Source organism: Glycine soja, chromosome 15, assembly GCF_004193775.1.
Source record: "Glycine soja cultivar W05 chromosome 15, ASM419377v2, whole genome shotgun sequence".
NCBI classification, from domain to species: Eukaryota; Viridiplantae; Streptophyta; class Magnoliopsida; order Fabales; family Fabaceae; genus Glycine; species Glycine soja.
The window spans coordinates 25,975,821-25,997,989 of record NC_041016.1 but is presented as its reverse complement, the minus strand read 5'-3'; the positions used below and the strand labels follow the sequence as shown (position 1 = coordinate 25,997,989).

At 37.2% G+C, this 22,169-nt stretch overlaps 1 pseudogene; it reads right to left on the bottom strand.

Annotated features, from left to right (window-relative positions):
• Positions 1-618: 618 nt before the first annotated feature.
• Positions 619-22,169, bottom strand: part of LOC114386016 — a 78,463-nt pseudogene continuing 56,912 nt past the window's right edge.

Below are 22,169 nucleotides of genomic sequence, written 5' to 3'. Positions count from 1 at the left end.
ATGGACAGTTTCTAATACTTCCTTAGGGCTCCAGAATGTTGTCTATATGGTTCGAGTTTTACTAGCACTTCATCTCCCACTTGGAACTTTCTATCAAGCCTATTCTTATCCGCCTGAATTTTCATAGATATTTGTGCCTAGATCAAATTCCCTTTCAACCTGTCCAATAGCATTTGTCTATTATGTAACACTTCCCACACTACTGGCGGATCTTGAGAGCTGCCATTGTATCTAAGTAAAGATGGAGGTTCCCTTCCATATAAAGCCTGAAAAAATGTCATTCCTAAACTACTGTGGAAAGAGGTATTGTACCAGAATTCTGCTCATACCAACAACTTAGCTCAGGCCTTTAGATTATCAAGAGTAAAACACCGCAAATACATTTCCAAGCACTTATTAAGAGCCTCCAATTATCCATCCGTTTGAGGGTGATAAGCGGAGCTCATAGCTAAGGTAGTCCCTTATATTTTGAATAGTTGTTGGCAAAAATTACTGGTGAACACCTTATCTCTATCCGAGATAAGGAACTTGGGAACACTGTGTAACTTAACTATATGGCACATAAAAGCTTCAACCACAGTCTTACTAGTGTAATCATACTTCATTGAAACAAAATGACTATACTTTGTCAATCTATCAATCACAACCATAATAATAGTAAATCCACTAGAGTTAGGCAATCCAGTGATAAAATCCATAGTGATATGCTCCCGTACCTGGTTAGGAATGGGTAATGGCTGCAATAAACCAATAGGTAAGACATGCTCATACTTGGCTTGCTGACAAGTGGTGCAAGTTCGGACAAACTCCTTCACATCTTGTCTGAGTTTAGGCTAGTAAAATTGGGCAAAAATTCTAGCCATTGTTCCAGCAATTCCAGCATGACCCCTAATAGCAGAGCTATGAAACTTGCTTATCACGTGTTAAATAAGAGGGCTTTTGGAAGGTAACACCAATCTCCCCTTCCAATATAATAACCCATCCTTGACATTATACTGAGAATCCAGTGGCTGAACATTTTGACACTCGTTCATGATTACATGTGTTTGCTTATCATGAAGCACTTCTCTCTTCAATTTATCAATCAATTGAAACTATGGTTTTGGCTAGGCCATAAAGAACACTCGAGGGAGAGCATCAATTGCGACATTATCCTTCCTTGGCTTGTATTCAATTCAAAAATCATAACCAATGAATTTATGCAACCATGATTGTTGTTTAGGAGTTTGTAGTGATTTATCCAAGAGACTTTTCAAACTTTTCTAATATGTTTTTATGACAAATTTCTGGCCCAACAGATAATGCCTGAATTTAGCCAATGTTATTATTATAGCGAACAATTCCCTGGTGTAAGCAATTTTTTTTTTGCATTTTAGGGATCAATTTCTTGGAGAAGTATGCAATTGGGTGGCCATTCTGACTCAACACAACCCCTACTCCAATCCCAGATGCATCTATTTCTAACACAAAAGGCTGAGTAAAGTCGGGTAGTGCCAATACGGGGCTAATGTAATGGCCTGTTTAAGTTTGATGAAGGCCTGCTCAGTGGCATCAATCCAATAGAATGCCTCTTTTTTTAACAAATCAGTTAGTGGCCTCGCTACTGTAGCATAAGCTTTGATAAATCTTCAATAGTAACTAGTCAACCCCAGGAAACCCTTTAACTATTTGACATTGGCAGACTTCGACCCATCTAACACTGCTTGTACCTTCCCAACATCCATTGTTACTCCAGCCCCAAAGACTTTATGACCAAGGTATTCCACCTCAAGTAGTCCAAATTAACACTTAGTGAGTCGAGCAAATAAGACATGTCGTTGTAGTGTCTATAAGATGAACCCTAAATGACACAAATAAATGGACCAGGAAAGGCTATAGACTAGTATATCATAAAAAAAACAAGCACAAATTTTCTTAACTCCTTTTGAAAAATAGTGTTCATTAAACATTGAAAGGTAGTTAGTGCATTTGTGAGTCCAAATGGCATAACAAGCCACTCATAATGGCCATGATGAGTCCTAAAAGTAGTCTTATATCGATCATCATGCTGGACCAAAATTTGATGATAGCCCGATCTAAGATCCAACTTAGAAAATACTTAGCACCAAAAAGTTCATCCAATAATTCATCAACTGTGGGCATAGGAAAACTATCCTTGATAGTGATAGCATTTAAAGCTCGATAATCAGTACAAAACCTCCACTTGCCATCCTTCTTCTTAACCAAGACAATAGGTGATGAAAAAGGGCTAGTGCTTGGTTGAATGATGCCTTGGTCTAGCATCTCATGTACCATTTTTTCAATGTTCTCATTTTGACAATGTGGGTACCAATATGGACTTACATTAACAGGCTTTGCATTCAGGTGGAAGGGAATGGCATGGTTCTGATCCCTAGCAGGAGGCAAACCCATAGGCGTTTGAAAAACCATGCTATAAGTATGCAACAAGGTCGCTATCTCAGGAGCAATATCCACAAGCAACTCAGTGAGTTTGTCATCAAGACCATCATGTTGCATCAAGTGAACAACAAAACTGTTAGAAATGGCACTAGTAGCATGTAACCATTGAAGTTGGTGAAGGTGAGCTTGAGTAAGAGTACTAGAAACCTCTCCCTACAATGTAAGAAATTTCTTGTGGTGGAAAAATTTGAGTGTCAAGGCTATATAATCAGAAACATAGGGACCGAGAGCGGCTAACCCAGGTGATCCCAAAATAAGGTCAGCTCTCGAAACAGGTAGCAAATACAGAGGAACCAACAACTTTAGTCCCTGAATGTCCACTATCAACTATTTAACCCATCCTTCAGTTTCCATTATCTAGCCAAGATGCAATCCTACCCCCCAAGGGAATTGGATAGAAGACTCCAAGAAGATTGGGCTAGAGATGCAAAAGAAGGCCCTAAGGTTCTCATAAGCCTTAAGGTAGATTTCGGGCCCATGGGCTAAGTATGAATCCACTTATCTTTGTACATATTAGATTAAGGTTTCATTATTTTTGGGCCTTGTATTTAGGGCTCCATAATGTAGGTAGGGTACCCTAGAAATGTAGAATTTTTCAGCCCTTGTATTTTAGGGAACCTAGACTAGTTTTTGTATCAGAGGTAGTTTTGTAATTTCACATGCACTAAATGAATATTTGATGTGTGTGTTGGAAAATAAATTTAATTGAATTGGGAGAAGTCCAATCCAATTAAATTTTAGAGGGGAAGGTGAGCATTTTCTTGCTACACCCCATTGCCACATTATATAGCGAACTTTGTGCATCTCCTTCATGCTTTACATGCCTCATGACACCTAAGCACACTTAGTGGAGAATCTTGGACTTGATCATGGATTAGTGGGCTGAACCATAACTAAAATTCACTAATCATAGTTAGTGAAATTATGGCTCCAAAATTTGGCTCCACAAATTCAATTTCAAATTCAAGTGAAATTTGAATAGAAATTCAAATTTCCCTCCAATTTTGTGTGACACTAAGGCTATAAATAGAGGTCATGTGTGTGCATTTTTTGAACTTTTATCATTTGAGAATTACACTTCAAAGTCCAGACCTCACTTGAGGCACAAAATTTTGTGTTCCTTCTCTCCTTCTCCCTCCACTCATCTTCTCCTACCTTCAAGCTCTTATCCATGGCTTCCTATGGTGGTGAGCTTATTCTTGACTCATCTTCTCCTTGAAGTGGCATCTCCAATCATCTTTCTTCCTTCTCCATTCTGCTGCCATTGATCTTCAAGAAGAAAAGGACTCCATTGATGAAGAATATCCAAGGCCTACAAGCTCCACATGGAGCTACATCATGTGATATCAGAGCATCTTCGTCTAGGTGATGTTCTTTTGCTTCCTCTATCTTTTTGTTCGGTTAGTTCACTTTAATTACTTGTTCTTCATCTTATTCTCCATGTATACCCTCCAGTCTTGTGGTTTGGTGCTGTTTAGAGTAGATTCAAAAAAAATAAAACGATTAAATCTTAGATCTACACTTGTTCTTGCATTTCTATGGTTCAAATTTTATAGATCTACTCTTAAATCATTTTTTTGTGTTGATTTTAGGTTCTATCATTTTTCAGTCATAATCTTTTTGTGCTAAACCTTTAGATCTAAATTTTCTTCCAAAATATTGATTAGAAAAAAAAAACACAAAAATCTATGTGTAAATCACTTATTCCATGTTGTCTTAGAGTCATGTTTAGTCATAATAATTGTCACGTTCTAAGTTTGTGTTGGGTTTTGATTTTGTTGATTGAATTCTAGATACATTTGTTGATGTATTCTTGTCATTCTTAGCCTATCTTTTGAATCCTGAGTCCAATTCATGCATCTTATTTAGTTCATAACATGTTCTAAATCAATTCCTAGAAGTAGTCTTGTTGTTGAACTTTGTTTTGTTTTCTAAGTTTCCTATATGATGCTTATGAAGAAATTGAGTTGTAGTGCTGATTTGTGGCTGGATTTGTGAATCAAAATAAGTATTAAGCTCTCTTTAATTGTGTTATTCAAGATAATTGAGCATAAGCAAACTTAAATTGTAACTATCCAAGCCTTAAGCAACATAAACACTACTCTTGATTTCTAGGTTGAAATCGTTGGTGCTGGCAGCTTGAACATACGAACGTGTATAAATTACTGGGAACTGGTCACTAAGCATTTTGAGCTGAAAGTTTTACTGAATTTTCTATACATCTGGAACAAAATTATAAAAAAAAGAACCAAGTGATTTGGATAAACAGAAAAAATACGAAAAATTACACAAGTTGGCAGAAAAATCAGTGTTCAGAAAAAAAAAAAGTGAAAGGGAAGTGTGCTTGTTGTTTTGGCTCGAAATTTATTCTATACTTGGTGCCTATTTTATACCAATCTTAGTTCTGAAATTTCAATTGAAAATTAGTGTGAAAACAAGTGCCAAAACTAGAGGTTTTTTGAGTCTTTTTTTTAGTTTTTCTACTTTACTCTAGAGCCATTCTAGGTTTTTCTTTGAGTCCTAGCTTGCTTTTATGTGCTTGTCATTGCTTTAATTGTTGAATAATCCTTGAAAATTTGTCTTGATAAAACTCTATTGGTTTAGCTTTCATTTCTTCCTTTTTTTGTCTTTGGTTATTGCTTGTCTCTTTGTTTCCTTGATTGTGAGTTGCCATATAGGGAATTGCAAAGGAGGATTGATGCCATCCCTTTAAGAATTTGTGTCAAGAAGCAAAGGGTCAACCACCTTAAGAGCTATTGGACTAAGAAGCACTTCAAATTGAGTGAATCACCAAAGAGAGAACAACCACCAAAATATAGGACCTTTTTGTAATTTTGTAATTAACAATTTACTTACCTTCATTGCTTTCAAATTTTGTAACAAGAAGGCCTTTCATTGGAAGTAAGTTGGGAGCCTCCAATAGGTCACCCTACTTCCATTTATGTGTAATAATTTTAGGCAATTTTTCCTTAGGATAGTGAGTGTTTTGTTGGGAACCTTAAATGAGGTCATCCAAACACTCTTAGGAACTGCCTAGTTTACATTTCTTTCACTTTAATTTCTTGCTTACTTTCATGGCTTATTTTCTTTGCTAGTCACACCTAGTTTATCTTGTTATTGCATAATACTTTCTTCTTGCTTATCACGCTTATCTTGAGTTCATTTGGAACCCTAGCTTTTACCTTTTTTTCAAACCCCCAACAAGAAAGAACCACAACTTTGGAACCAACATGAGTCATCATTCATCTAGTGTTAATGGCGAGGGTACTAGTCATAAGGACCCTCTATCTAGAATCTTACATGAGTTGAGTTCCCTCAAGTTATGGAAAAAAAAAACTAGAAAGAAAAGAAAAAGGAAAAGATAGGGTAGAAATAAATCAAGATGAGAGAGAACAAATAAGAAAGGAAGAAGGAAGGAAAATAATGAAAGAAATGAAAAGAGAAAAACATGCCTCCTATAGTAGTCATGACTCTTGCAAGAGTTTAAGTGAAGAACTTAGTGACTATTATAGAGGGCGCCATAGTTCACATACTAAACATCATTCCCAAAGAAAAGAAAAGGATAGAAGGCCTCAAGAGGTTAACATTAGCATCCCATATTTCCATGGAAAAGATAATGTTGAGGCCTACTTAGATTGGGAAATGAAGGTTGAACAACTCTTTGCTTGCCATCATATTAGCGAAGAGAGAAAAGTTCCATTGGCTACCCTTAGCTTTCAATGGTATGCCCTCTATTGGTGGACTTCCCTTATTAGGGAACGAAGGATTCATGGGGATCCTCTAGTAGAGTATTGGAATGATCTTAAGAGTGCCCTTAGGAAGAGGGGCATTCCCTCCTACTATGAAAAAGAGCTTATGGACAAACTCCAAAGGCTTAGACAAGGGAGTATGAGTGTTGAAGAATATAGACAACAAATGGAACTACTACTTTTAAGAGCTGGACTTAGGGAGGAGGAAAGAACAAGCATAGCTAGGTTCCTTAGTGGGCTTAATATGGAAGTGAGGGATAAGGTTGAACTCCTTCCATATAGGGACCTAGATGAGCTAGTCTACCTTTGTATAAGAGTGGAGCAACAACTTAAAAGAAATCCTTCTTCAAAATCTTATGGCTTTCACTCTTATCCAAGGAAGGACCAAGCCCAAGGAATTTTGGAGGCTGCACCCACAAAACCCAAGGAAGATAAGGGTAAGACCATAGAGAAATTCACCCCTAAGACTAGTTCCCAAGAAAGGACTAGCAACATTAAATGCTTCAAATGTCTTGGGAGAGGTCACATTCCCTCTCAATGCCCCACAAAGAAAACCATGATTATGAGGGGTCAAGACATTTATAGTAGTCTAGAGGAGACTACTGCTTCCCCTTCATCTAGTGGAAGTGAAGATGAAGTAAGGGGTAAAGAGTCTAGTGAGGAAGTCTACCCCCATGAAGAAGGTGACCTCCTAATGGTTAGAAGGCTCCTTGGAGGTCAATCTTGTGATCTATCTCAATCCCAAAGAGAGAACATCTTTCATACAAGATGCAAAATTTTAGATAAAACTTGTTCTCTCATTGTGGATAGTGGATCTTGTTGCAATTGTTGTAGCACAAGATTAGTTTCCAAGTTGAACCTCACTATCATTCCCCACCCAAAACCTTATAAATTTCAATGGCTCAATGAACAAGGGGAAATAATAGTTAACCAACAAGTGAATGTACCTTTCTCCATTGGGACATATAAGGATGAAGTTAATTGTGATATAGTTCCCATGGAGGCAGGGCATATTCTTTTAGGAAGGCCATGGCAATTTGATAGAAAGATCGTTTACAATGGCCTAACTAATGAGATTACCCTCACCCTTCTTGGCACTAAATTTGTGTTGCATCCTCAAACACTTTCATAGGTGGCCAAAGATCAACTAACTATGAAAGATAAGAGAGATGAGGAAGAAAAACTAGAAAACCAAAAGAAAAAGAAGGATAGTAAGGCCTTGTCTTCAAAGGCCAAGGGGAAGGAAAAAGAGGAAAAGAATTCCTCCAAGAAGATTGTTAAGAAGGAAAATCATTTTGCAATAAATGTGATATCAAAAGAGCACTTCTTAAACAATCTTTCTACCTTCTCCTATCAAGGGAAACATCCCTTAGCATCGCCATACCTCTTGAGCTTGAGGTTATTCCTCAAGTAAAGGAGTTGTTAGATGAGGATTTGGTTCATAAGAGCTTAAATCCTTGTGCTTTGTTGGTGCCCCAAATAGGTATTATGAGACACCAAATCCCTATGATAGGTGGTATGATGAATGTGTTGAGTGGTGCAACCCTCTTTTGTAAAATCACTCATGCATCCAACATCTTCATGATCTATGTACATAGAGACTCATTAGGTAGGTTTGTTCTTATTTTTTGTTTCAATACAAACCTAGGTGCTCATATGGGACACCTTAGGTTTGTCGTAATATTTTGTAGGAATAATCAACATGAAAATAAAGAAAAATGTATGTTTTATTTCATTACTTTCCTTAACTTTTTAAATAGTGATCAAGGGCTTCCCATGGACCCTAAGAGAATAAACGTCACTTCTAAGTGGCCTACTCCACCAAATATAAGGGAAATTTGGAGCTTCAATGACTTAACAAACTTTTATAAAAGGTTTGTTCCATATTTTTCTATACTTGTGATCGAGGCTGTACCCGAATCAAATAAATATTAAAATGTAGTAACTAGGAAGTGATCCTAGGTCGTTTCCCAACGAGCAATGATACACTAAATGTTCATAACAGATAGTAGGAAATGGTAACAAATTAGGGGGGGGGGGGTTGTTTGCTTTTGTAAATTAAACAGCGAGTAAAATTGAATTAGAAATTATCAGAATTAAAATACATTGCTTCCTCTTGATTCACAAGCAAGTCTCTTATCCTAGGTTGCGAGAATTTATCCTTTATCAGTTCAACCACTTAATCCAACCCTAAATTAAATTAGTAAGCGAAATTTAACATAAAGCATTCATTATGTGATTAAGCATCACACACACCAATTACTCATAAACGATCATTAAGCATGAACGTAAATTAAGAATAGAGACAATTAATCAAGCACTAAGCATGCATGAATTAATAGCAACAAATTCAAAGTAATTAGTGAAGAGGAAAAACTTAACAAAATTTAACAGTAATAATAGAACCTCAAAGAGAACTGTGCTTGATCCTCAAGAGAAAACAACGCCGTGGACTTAGCCTTCCATTAATCAAATAGAGAATGAAATTTTTTGATAAAACTAAAAGTCTGAACAGGAATTGTAAAAAACGAAATTAAAAGAGAAAGAGAAGAGAGACTAAAACTAAAAACGAAAAATAGATGAGAGAAAGGAGAGAGAGCTAAACTAGAACCTTGGTGTTGTTATATAGTTTTTCAGCCCCCAAGCTTACAAATCTGTTTTAAATCCAAGCCCATAAGTAAAATCAAATCAATTCTAGATAAGATAAGATCTAGATGAAATAATATCTAGATGAGATCAAATCTAAATAATATCTAGATAAGATAAGATAAAATCTAATTTTATAGAATAAATTAGTCTGCCCTCTTCAAATCTAAGCCCAATTCTGGTCAAGCCCAAGCCCAATTCTAGATTCAATCCCAATGCTTCATTAATTCCTAAAATTAGATTAAAAACATCAAATTAGCTGAATGGGCCCAAATAATAAAACTGCCTAATAAATTTGACAATTAAGACTAATCAGTATTTAAAATGGTGCAAAAAGGGTTAAGAAATAGGAGAAAATAATGGCACATCAACTTGTAGCACCACTCATTGAGTTGGTGAGGAACTATGTTCTCTCATGGGAAGATGGTCAGGAAAGGGATTTTCAGTCCTTACCCTACTCTAACATACCCAACATCACTAATACATATGTTTTTATTCTTTTTACAGGTGTTGAGGAAAGAATCCCTGAGTTTTAAGAACCTCTGGATTTGAGGTCAAATCCTTTTCAAGGGGGAGGGAATGATGCAATCCTACCCCCAAGGGCATTGGATAGAAGACTCCAAGAAGATTGGGCCAGAGATGCAAGAGAAGGCTCTAGGGTTCTCATGAGCCTTAGGGTAGATTTTGGGCCAATGGTCTAAGTATAAGCCCACTTATCTTTTTACATATTAGATTAAGGTTTCATTATTTTTGGGCCTTGTATTTAGGGTACCCTAGAAATGTAGGATTTTTCAGCCCTTGTATTTTAGGGCACCAAGACTAGTTTTTGTATGGGGTAATTTTGTAATTTCACATGCATTAAGTGAATATTTGATGTGTGTGTTGGAAAATAAATTTAATTGAATTAGGAGAAGCCCAATCCAATTAAATTGTAGAGGGTGAGGTGAGTATTTGCTTGCTACACCCCATTGCCACATCATATAGTCACACTTTGTGCATGTCCTTCATGCTTTATATGCCTCATGACACCTAAGCACACTTAGTGGAGAATCTTGGACTTGATCTTAGATTAGTGGGCTGAACCATAACTAAAATTCGCTAATCATAATTAGTGAAATTTTGGCTTCAAAATTTGGCTCCACAAATTCAAGTGAAACTTGAATAGAAATTCAAATTTTCCTCCAATTTTGTGTGACACTTAGGCTATAAATAGAGGCCATGTATGTGCATTTTTTGAACTTTGATCATTTCAGAATTACACTTCAAAGTTCAGACCTCATTTGAGGCACAAAATTTCGTGCTCCTTCTCTCTTTCTCCCTCCACTCATCTTCTCCTACCTTCAAGCTCTTATCCATGGCTTCCTATGGTGGTGAGCTTGTTCTTGACTCATCTTCTCCTTGAAGTGGTGTCTCCAATCATCTTTCTTCCTTCTCCATTCTGCTGCCATTGATCTTCAACAATCAAAGGACTCCATTGATGAAGAAGATACAAGGCCTACAAGCTCCACATGGAGCTACATCAAGCCATTTCCAACCAAGACACTAAAATGAGGCTCGTGTTCAATTAATAACTTGAGGAACTTTGTAGTTGTAGGAATGATTCACAATTGCCACCACCAACAAAAATTTGCACTAAAATGATATGACCAATAAACCAGAGAGTGCCAACACCCTAAAATCCCTTCATAGCATTAAGAGATAGGTGGTGTGCTCCGTGTGGTCATAGAGGATTTGACACCAAATCAACAACAACAACTAACTTCTAACGTATGTAATGCGATAAAGGAGAATGGAAATAAAATTGCATTGTGTTATTGTTGTGGCAAATGCATATTCCACTCCAGCTAATGTAGTTGAGAAGACTAGTACAATTCTAATATGAGCAATAGCAGAAAAGACAAATAATGATGAAACAGAGGGAATATGTAGAGGAAGAGAGAGAAAATCACAGTTTACCCATAACCCCCCTCGCAATGATTACCTTTCCCTTTTAATAACCAATTTTTCATACAAAATCCCTTAGCCTGCTATTGGCCAAGCACACTCTACTGCCTTTCCTCACACTCGTATTTCTTGGACCATTTGTAACTAACTTCTCCTTTTCTCTCTCTTTTGTTGACTTAGCCCTTCCATGAGTATTGTCAGGTGGCAGGTTCATTACATAACTCTTCAAAAAACTTCAGGTGTTAGGTGCAATCTCAATAATGGTTTTATAACTAGCATATTGTATGAATAGAAATTATACATAAAATACAGACATTCATGGTAAAAGAAAACTGACCTTTTGACCAAACAATATGGTATTAGAAGTCTCTCCTTGATGATATGGAGATAGGCTAATAGTAACAATCAATGAAGCCCTTATTGTTCCTGTGAATGCTTGGAAAACATAAAACACAAATATAGAATGACGTAACCAAAACCGTTGCATGTTTCAGTAAACAAAAAAAAAACATCCCAAGAGAATAATAACAAAGAATGTAGAGACTCAGAGAATGACATTGTAAATGTATTATATAAGAATGCAAAAACTAGTTTCCTAAACCACAAATCACATCTTATTCTCGTATTTCATACACGATGTTGAAGTACAAACGAATAATAGCATAATATCTGACAAATTGATTGAAGTTTCTTACCTCCAAATGAATCTCTGAGCAATCTAGTAAGCTTTGAATCACGAAATGGAACATGAGAATTGTTTTCTGCTAGAGCATTAATACATTTTGCCAGTGCACTAAGTGAAAGATTGATAGATTTAGCTTCTTCTAGCATGTACTCTTCACTTCTTGGCGGGGAAAAAAATTTAGAGGCAAAGGTCAATATTAATATGCATGCATATTTTTGTGCACAGGTGCACACATGCACAAATCTTAAGTTCAATTTCAGTATATACTTGACTTATGGATATGCTCTGATCTTGCCAAATCTACCACAACCAACTTGCTCTTTCGAAAAATTGGTTTTGAAGGTTTAGTCAAGTGAGAGGCATCATTATTTTTAGTAGAAACAACATCTTCACAGTCCACAACAAACCTCTTAACATGTACCTGTGTGAGAATAAATAATTTCATCAAGATAGGATATTATTTTTATGAAATGAAAAAAAGCCTAATTAGATATCTTGGCTTGTGACTGGTAAGAATAATTAAAATGTAAACAATACACAGTTCATTATTTTACCGTTAGTATAGCGTGACTATGAGAAGATTCAGTATTCAACTTTGTGTTGGCAGCAATTCGATGAGTTTCCCCTACTCTTAGCAGCTCTAAAAAACTTGGTTGGTCCTTGATTTCCACTGAAGTATCTCCCGACAAAGACACATCACCAGTTTTTGGATCTTCCACGATAGGAATATTATCATTTGCTGGATTAAGAAAGTCCTGGAGAGCCTCTATGTAAAGCTACACAATTTGGAGGAGACATTTCAGCAAAAAAATAAAATTAGCCTGGAAAAATGATAAAACAGAGAACACTAGCACAATCAAACCAAATAGGGCACAACATTAATAACTATATACACGATGCAAGAAGTATGACAAACAATGCACATGATGTAAAATATAGTAATACACGCATAAAAGTAAGCAACCTGCAGATATGAGACAGTGACAAAATCAATTCCTAGAGATATGTCAGCTAAGATGTCCTCCATGGAACAAACCATGATACCACGATCAGAGGTATCTTCCTCCCCCAATTGTCCAAGAGTAAAAGTTTTACCTATTCTAGTTTGACCATAAGCCATCACAATTCCATTATAACCATCAAGAACACTCTATGAACAATATCAGAAGGCATGTTAAGTCATACATTTAAATAATAACAATCCTTTGATGAAAGCAGTGCATCACCACTAAAAATAATGTTTATCTAATAAAATCATAAATTACAGTAAACAAAGTTTGATGGCTAAGAAAATGATATTCTTGACCAATTAGGAAATGCATTATTACAATAGATCTCAACTGCTGGCTTAACTATAACTTCATAAACACGCTTTTGTGATGCAAATTCAATAAGCACTTCATCAAACTCATAGGTATTTGAACCCCAACTGTTTTTCCTAAGTTTCAGTCTTTCAAGCTTAAAGAGATTTAACAAAACATGGGAGAAACCATAAAACAATAATTAAATTAAAATGCTGAATCCACAAACAGAAGACCAAAATGTACCTCTTGCTATATTTCAACATAGTTAGAAAAATCAACATAAACCATCATTTCTTTAGTATTTTTAGGTCTCAACCTTACAACCACTCAAACTCTTTCAAGCACTATAGTATACATAAGCATGATAAGAAAACAAGTAACAATACTGCCATGGCCAAGAAAACAACAGAGTAAAAAACAATTAGAATAGTCACATTCTGTACACTAATTGGCTTTTGAAGTAAAAGTGAAGTGAAGTATAAGAACTAAGGTAGTCAAATTCAAGATTCTATGTAAACTTGTGAATAGTCGATAGAAACCACTCAGAAACTCTTAAGCATATGTATGCCTAATGTAAAACATAATATAAAAACCTATTAATGATATATGTGATATATACATAACATATTACTCTTAACACACTAATGATTCAACATTTCAACTCCAAAATAAAGCAAAGTAACAAACCACAATAATAAAATATGACAACGAATCAATGTTATCAATGGCGGAAGCCCAAAACTTTGCCATACAAACATGCTATTGCAGACTATGGTTCCACCAAAGCATACCTCCCTTCACTAGTTGCCTATGGTGGAGGGGTTGGAAAAACACCACAATGATAAGGACAATACAAGGAAAACAAAAGCAAAAGTTCCCTTAAAACCTATATATTTTTTTTGCAATCACCACCAATTCCAAAATCATTTGTAATCAATAATAAACATCAACTTGCAATAGAAAGCAAGTGGTGCATGACCATGAAACTCATATAGGTCAGGTGGTAGATGATGGAAGCTTGCTTGTGGGGCTTCTATGGAGGCTGGATCTTTGAGCTTCAATGAGAGAGGGGGGAGGAGGCGCCATCCACTAGGGAATAAGCCATGGAAGAAGGAGCTTCACCACCAAGATGAGCCTTGGATAAGAAGCATGGAAGGATGCTTCACTGGAGGAAAAGAAAGAGGGAGAGAAAGAGAGAGGGGGGAGCATGAAATTGAAGGAATAAAAGAGGGAGAGAAGTGGAACTTTGAAGTATGTCTCACAAGACTCTCATTCATCAAAGTTATAACAAGTGTTACACATGCTTCTATTTATAGACTAGGTAGCTTCCTTGAGAAGCTTTCTTGAGAAAACTTCCGTGAGAAGATTCTTTGAGAAAACTTCCTTGAGAAGCTAGAGCTTAGCTACACACACCCCTCTCATAACTAAGCTCACCTCCTTGAGAAGCTTCCTTAAGAAGATTCCTAAAGAAGCTAGAGCTTAGCTACACATACCTCTCTAATAGCTAAGCTCACCTCCTTGAGATGAGAAGCTAGAGCTTAGCTACACACCCCCTATAATAGCTAAGCTCACCCCCATGACAAAATACATGAAAATACAAAAAAAAAATCCCTACTACAAAGACAACTCAAAATGCCTCGAAATACAAGGCTAAAACCCTATACTACTAGAATGGCCAAAATACAAGGCCCAAAAGAAGGAAAAACCTATTCTAATATTTACAAAAATAAGCGGGCTCATACTTAGCCCATGGGCTCAAAATCTACCCTAAGGCTCATGAGAACCCTAGGGCCTTCCCTTGGATCTCTGGCCCAATCTACTTGGAGTCTTCTATCCAATGCCCTTGCGGGGTAGGATTGCATCATTCCCTCCACCTTGGAAAGGATTTGACCTCAAATCTTGAGGTTCTTCATACTCTAGGCTCCTTCCCTCAACACCTGTAAAAAGAACAAAAACATATGTATTAGTGGTGTTTGGTATGTTGAAGTAAGGTAAGGTTTGAAAACCCATTTCCTGGGCATCTTCCCATGAAGGAACATGGTTTCTCACCAACTCAATGAGTGGTGCTACAAGTATAGAAAAATATGGGACAAACCTTTTGTAAAAGTTTGTTAAGTCATAGAAGCCCCAAATTTTTCTTATACTTGGTGGAGTGGGCCACTCAGGAATGACCTTTATTCTCTTAGGGCTCATGGGAACCCCTTGATCACTATTTGAAAAATTAAGAAAAGTAACGCAATAAAACATACCTTTTTCTGTATTTTCATATTGATTATTCCTACCAAAAAGTATGACAAACCTAAGGTGTTCCATATGAGTACCTAAGTTTGCATTGAAACTAAAAATAAGAACAAACCTAGCTAGGCGAATCCTAAAAGTGTTTGGATGACCACATTCAAGGTTCCCTACAAAACACTCATTATCCTAAGGAAAAATTGCCTAAAATTATTACACACAAATGGAAGTTTGGTAACCTATTGGAGGCTCCCAACACACTTCCAATGAAAGGCCTTTTTGTTACAAAACTTGAAAGCAATGAAGGTAAGTAAATTGCAAATTACAAAATTACAAAATGGTCCTCAATTTTAGTGGTTGTTCTCTCTTTGGTGATTCACTCAATTTGGAGTTCTTCTTAGTCCAATAGCTCTTAAGGTGGTTGGCCCCTTTCTTCTTGACTCAAATTCTTCAAGGGATGGCACCAATCCTCCTTCCAATTCCCTATATGGCAACCCACAAACAAGGAAACAAAGAGACAAGCAATAACCAAAGACCAAAAAAAAATGAAATGAAAGCTAAACCAATGGAGTTTTAACAAGAAAATTTTTCAAGGATTACTCAACAATTAAAGCAATGAAAAGGACATAGAAGCAAGCTAGGGCTCAAAGAGAAACTTAGAATGACTCTAGAGTAGAGTAAAAAAAACTATAAGAAAAAGACTCAACAAACCTCTAGCTTTGGCACTTGTTTTCACAATAATTTTCAATTGAAATTTCGGAACTAAGATTGGTATAACATAGGAACCAATTATAGAATAAATTTTGAGCCAAAACAACAAGCACACTTCCCTTTCACTTTTTTTTTCTGGATACTGATTTTTCTGCCAACTTGTGCTATTTTTCTTATTTTTTCCTTTTATCCAAATCACTTGGTTCTTTTTGTATAACTTTTTTTCCAGATGTCTAGAAAATTCAGTAAAAATTTCAGCTCAAAATTCGAAGTAACCAATTCTCAATAATTTTTACAAGTTTGTATGTCCAAGCTGCCAGCACCAGCGATTTTTTTTAAGCATGGTATATTGATTGCCTTGGGCTTACTTTCAACCTTCCTATGTATGTTGAACTCACTAGTATTGTTTACCACAGTTTTAGGAGTTCAATATTCACTTAGGATCAACATTTCAGCCAGCAATTCAATCACCAAAACTCAAATTCACAATAGACACAATCATAAGGAAACCTAAAAGTTCAAGAAAAGGTTCAAAATCAAAGACTCTCTAAGAATTTTGCATGAACATGTTAAGGACTAATTAACATGAAAGATTTGACTCAAATCAAATAATAGGCTAAAATAATTTCATACACTCGTGAACAAATGAGTTAGAAAAAGAAAGAAGAAAATAAAATTCAGCACAACATAAGAAATCTTATGTGACAAGTTTCATGACTAGACATGACTTCTATGACAAAACTACAATAGGTGAACAAGTCACTCTAGATTTTTTAGGTTTTCTTCTACTTTAATATTTTTGTAAGAATTTTATGGTTTAGGTTTCAGCCACAAAAAATAACAAGACAAAACTCAAAGGAACCTAAACTCAACACAATTCATGGTTCAAGAACAAGAACAAGAAATTTGAACCATAGAAAATCAAATCTAGCTTCTATAGCAAGTTTAATCGGTGGAAAATCTAAAGAATCATGTTAAAAACATTTAGCACAAGACATGTGAGGAGATACATGGAGAAAAATGAAGAAACAGCAATGGAAGAGAAGGTAAAGCAAAAAAATTAATGGAGGTTTAAGGAGCACTTACTTGAAGCTCTTGTGCTCTGATTACCACTTGATGGAAGCTTGCTTGTGGGGCTTCTATGGAGGATGGATCTTTGAGCTTCAATGAGGTCCTTTAATGGTGATTTTCCACCATGGAGATGCAGCGGAAGACAAAGGAGAAGAGGTGAGAGGAGGCGCCATCCACTAGGGAATAAGCCATGGAAGAAGGAGCTTCGCCACCAAGATGAGCCTTGGATAAGAAGCTTGGAAGGATGCTTCAATGGAGGAAAAGAAAGAGGGAGAGAAAGAGAGAGGGGGGAGCACGAAATTGAAGGAATAAAAGAGGGAGAGAAGTGGAACTTTGAAGTATGTCTCACAAGACTCTCATTCATCAAAGTTACAACAAGTGTTACACATGCTTCTATTTATAGACTAGGTAGCTTCCTTGAGAAGCTTTCTTGAGAAAACTTCCTTGTGAAGCTTCTTTGAGAAAACTTCCTTGAGAAGCTAGAGCTTAGCTACACACACCCCTCTCATAACTAAGCTCACCTCCTTGAGAAGCTTCCTTAAGAAGATTCCTAAAGAAGCTAGAGCTTAGCTACACATACCTCTCTAATAGCTAAGCCCACCTCCTTGAGATGAGAAGCTAGAGCTTAGCTACACACCCCCTATAATAGCTAAGCTCACCCCCATGACAAAATACATGAAAATACAAAAACAAATCCCTACTACAAAGACTACTCAAAATGACTCGAAATACAAGACTAAAACCCTATATTACTAGAATGGCCAAAATACAAGGCCCAAAAGAAGGAAAAACCTATTCTAATATTTACAAAGATAAGCGGGCTCATACTTAGCCTATGGGCTCGAAATCTACTCTAAGGCTCATGAGAACCCTAGGGTCTTCCCTTGGATCTCTGACCCAATCTACTTGGAGTCTTCTATCCAATGCCCTTGCGGGATTAGATTGCATCTGTAGAATAACCATTTAAGTTAAAGAACTACTCTGAATTTTGAACCCTCTTATACTACCTTGGCTTTTAGAATGGGTTCTCAAGTAGACGATGTGCTTCTCCAATCTTAATGACCAAAACATCAAATTCTCATAAAAATGATACAATACAAATTCATCTTTGATTACAAAAACATCCATCTATATTGCTACACTTTTTGGGCTCAATTGCGAGACGTAGTTGGGTTTTTAGACCAGTGTTAGAACTTTTAACAAGCGTACCAATTGTCGTCGTTGGTTTCACATTTATAAAAGAGTTCGTCTGCACTGGGACTTGAGTTTACTTACTTCATTTGGATAAATGTTATCTGGTTAATAGTTATTTACAAATTTAATCGAATTTCATTGGTTTTGGTTTAACTAACTAAAGATAACTGAAAGTAAAAGAATAGTGAAAATAACGGATTTATGAAAATAACAGAATTATGGGAATAACGGAAATAACGAAAATAATGGAAGTCAGTGCATTAGAAATACATAAATTATGGAAATAATAATCACAACTTAAATTAATTCAAGAAAACATAGGATTGGATTTCATCGTTTAAACCCTTAGTATCCTAATAAGATTAACATATAAGAATCATTTTCCAACATTATTGATGCACACATTAAGTTACCCCAAGTCAATCCCTCGCACTTGGAACCTAAGAATATTTACTAAATATCGATCCCTCACATATGCAGTAAATATCCCAACATTAAAATTATATTCTCGTGCTTTTTGCAATCAAAATGTTATGCTCTTTTCCTAGCAACGTAATGTAAAGAGAAATCATTTTATTCAAATTCCAAGATTACTTTCCAGCCTCTCTTAAAATCCAATTTCATGACATTAGTGATCAAATAGAATCAAGCATTGTGAGTAGAATGAAATTACCAATAATGAGTGAAATTCTGATACCGGGGACAGATGTCGTACCGGATGTCACGACATCACGCTTCAGAACATGCAGATTGTGTTTGACTGTATAAACAGATTAAACAAGTAAATAACACAAGAGAATTGTTAACCCAGTTCGGTGCAACCTCACCTACATCTGGGGGCTACCAAGCCAGGGAGGAAATCCACTAAAATAGTGTTAGTTCAAGGTCTAACAGCCACTGTTTACAACCTTCTCACCTAACCACTACCCGTGCGACCTCTACCTAAGAGCCACTCTTAGATATGAGAACCCCGCTCACTCCCTCTCAATCACACTCCCGTGTTTACAATTAAATCACAGACACACCAGAGATTGCTCTCTGAACAATAGAGATCAACTCTACACACTAGAGATCAACTCTACACACTAGAGATCAACTCTACACACTAGAGATCAACTCTACACACTCAGGTCCAACACTTGATGTTAGGGTACCATCAAGGTGGCTCACAAAACACTCAAGTCCCAAAACTCACAAAATAACTCTTCAATCCCGGACTTGGTACAGAACTCGTGCAGCCTTCATGTTTATATAGCAGTGTGCGTTTCTGGGCTGCAACAGCTTGTGCTGGATGAGATCTATCATTCTTCCTGAAAATCTGCACTTAAAGATCTAAAAGATACAGTTTGATCTTTTAGTTTTTATCTTTAATCTTTAATCTTTAATCCCTGAACGAACTCTTCTAGTTTGTAATTCGAACTTTAATTATCTTTTAATTCGTTCCTAAAGATAGATCTTCTTATCTCTTGCTAACTGCACAATAATCTGTTAAAGATATAACAGATTTATATGTCCAGTATTATCGGGCCGGATGTCAGGACATCGTATCCGACATCATGGATCCTACAGTTTCACTTCTTCACTTGACTTTTATCTTGCATTGTATAGCAACTCCAGTATTCTCGGGCAGGATGTCCTGGACATTGTATCCGACATCGTGGATCCTGCAGCTTCAATGCTTTTAGCAATTCCAGTATTTTCAGGCAGGATGTCCTGGACATTGTATCCGACATCGTGGATCCTGCAGCTTCAATTCTTCATTTGACATTTCATCTTGCCTTGTGCATTGTGCAGCCCGATCTTATTCTTTGACATAACGTTGGACATCATGTGCAGCAACTCCAGCTTTCCTTCATTGTCTAAGTGCTTATGTTTTAACAAAATCTTAGCCAATCTTTTAAAACTCAGTAGAGCTAAGCACTAACAATCTCCCCCTTTGGCAAATTTTGTCTAAAACATACTTAGACACTTCCTGAGCAGGTACGAGCAGTTATGCAAGTGGGATCAGCAACTTTCATTATCAGAGTAATCAAGCACAACGGAATTTGTAAGCAAGTTGCAAGTCGTTTCCAGGATGTCAAGACATCTCACGTGACATCAGCTTTCTGCTCCTGCTCCCCCTGTCTTCATGCTTACTGCAGCATCTTCTATCAGCTACTAGTCTTTTCCAGGATGTCAAGACATCTCATGTGACATCCGCTTGCTGCTCCCCCTGTCTTCATGCTCTTACTGCAGCATCTTCTATCAGCTACTAGTAGCTTACATCAGTCATCATCAGCAGTAGCAGTCTCCCTCTCAAAGTCATACAACTCCCCCTCAAAATCATGAATCATGCATACATCGTATCCTACTGCCATACATCGTATCAATCATGCATAATACGACTATTGCATACATAGTATCCTACTGCTCAAAATCATGCATAATAGCAAGCATAATACTATTACTCCCCCTTTTTAGACAGAATTTGACAAAAGTAGAATGCATGAACTTAAGGTGCAAATATTACAGACCCATAGTAAACCATTGTTCAAAGGGACATGCCCCTATAGCTAGTAAAAAGCAAAAAAAAATATAAAGGTCTGATGATCATGGGGTGGCTTCAGAATCATCATCTGATTCAGTATCCTCTGCTGCATCTTCCTCTTCCTCAGCAGCTTCTTCTTCTTCCTCGGCTGCTTCTACCTCTTCCTCAGCTGCTTCATCTTCTTGCTCAGCTGCTTCTCCATCATTAATGCCACTTTCTGAGAGCCTATTGATCAGCCGTTCCAGCTCCATCTTCTTCTCTGTGGTGGCTTTGATGGTTGCTTCCAGCACCTTGCATGTGTCCTTGAGTTCAGCAATCAAAGCATCCTTGGACACAGCACCTGAAGCAGCAGCTTTCCCTGATGTCGAGACAATGTCTGGGACATGTGTCCCCTCAAACAATTTGTAATGCAGGGATAGAGGAGATTCTCTCTTCATCACAGAGTCAGAGTAGTTTAAAATATTTGGATGTTGACTCAACATAATGCCACACAATACAGTTGGGAAGGCAATGGGTAATTTAACAGCAAAGGATTCTGAATGCTTAACAGTTTGATCAAAAATGTAGTTTCCAAAATTAAATTTGGACTTGGTTCCAACAACATACAGAAATTTACCCAAACCTGTGGCAACAGTGGAAGTATGATTGGTGGGTACCCAGTTTGCAGTCCCAATCCTATGCAGGATTGCATACTTCACACTTAGCTTCCCTGCAGAAAGCTTCCCTTTCTTTGGCCAATGCTGGACTCGTTTGGCAGTGATTTCCTTGGCAATTTGATGCTCAGAGACAGTAATATCCACCACTCCATCTGTTGGTCTGCCCAGGTATTTGTTGATTACAGCAGGGGAGAATCTAACACACTTTCCTCTGACAAACACTCTTTGATACTCATCACTTTTTCTGTTTGTTATGTCAGAGGGAATGTTGACAATGAATTCCCTGACTAGGCTTTCATAACAGTCTCCCAACTTGGTGACTGTCTTCAGTAGTCCAGCAGCCTTGATGAGGTCCATGATCTCCTTGCAATCCAAGGCAGCTCTTCCCAGTTCTCTTTCCAAGGCAAGTCTGCGTTGATACACGAATTTCCACCTTTCAGCATTGCCAATGGAGTGGAATGAGATGTTGTCCAATGGTGCATCAGGGACATTTTCAGGCACCTTTTTCCCTGATTTCTTGGCCCTCTTTGATGTCGAGACATCTAGTTCGACATCATCATCAGAATCAGATGAGGAAATTTCTTTCCTCTTCTTGGAAGGGATTGCAACTTTGCTCCTTCTGGATGTGGTAGGAGTGATTGGAGTACTCTTCTTCTGTGCCATAGTCTTGATTCGTCCTGACCTCTTAATGGGGGTTTTCCCTTTTCGGCTTTGTAATCGTTCTGCAACGCCAGGTGCCAACCTGTTGGCAATGGGTTCCTCATCAGATTCTACTTCTTCCAGGTCAATGAGGTCACCTGGAGCAGGTTCTGGTGCCCTTGGTGCAGGGGTCTCTTCTGTGGCTTGATCATCTTCTTCTGTTGATTCCTCTTCACTGGGTGAAGGGAGGGCTTCAGCATTTGGAGCGGAAGATGTTGGAACATCTTTCTCAACATCAGGCACAGAAACATTCGGGGTGGAGGATGTTGGAACATCTTCACCAGCATC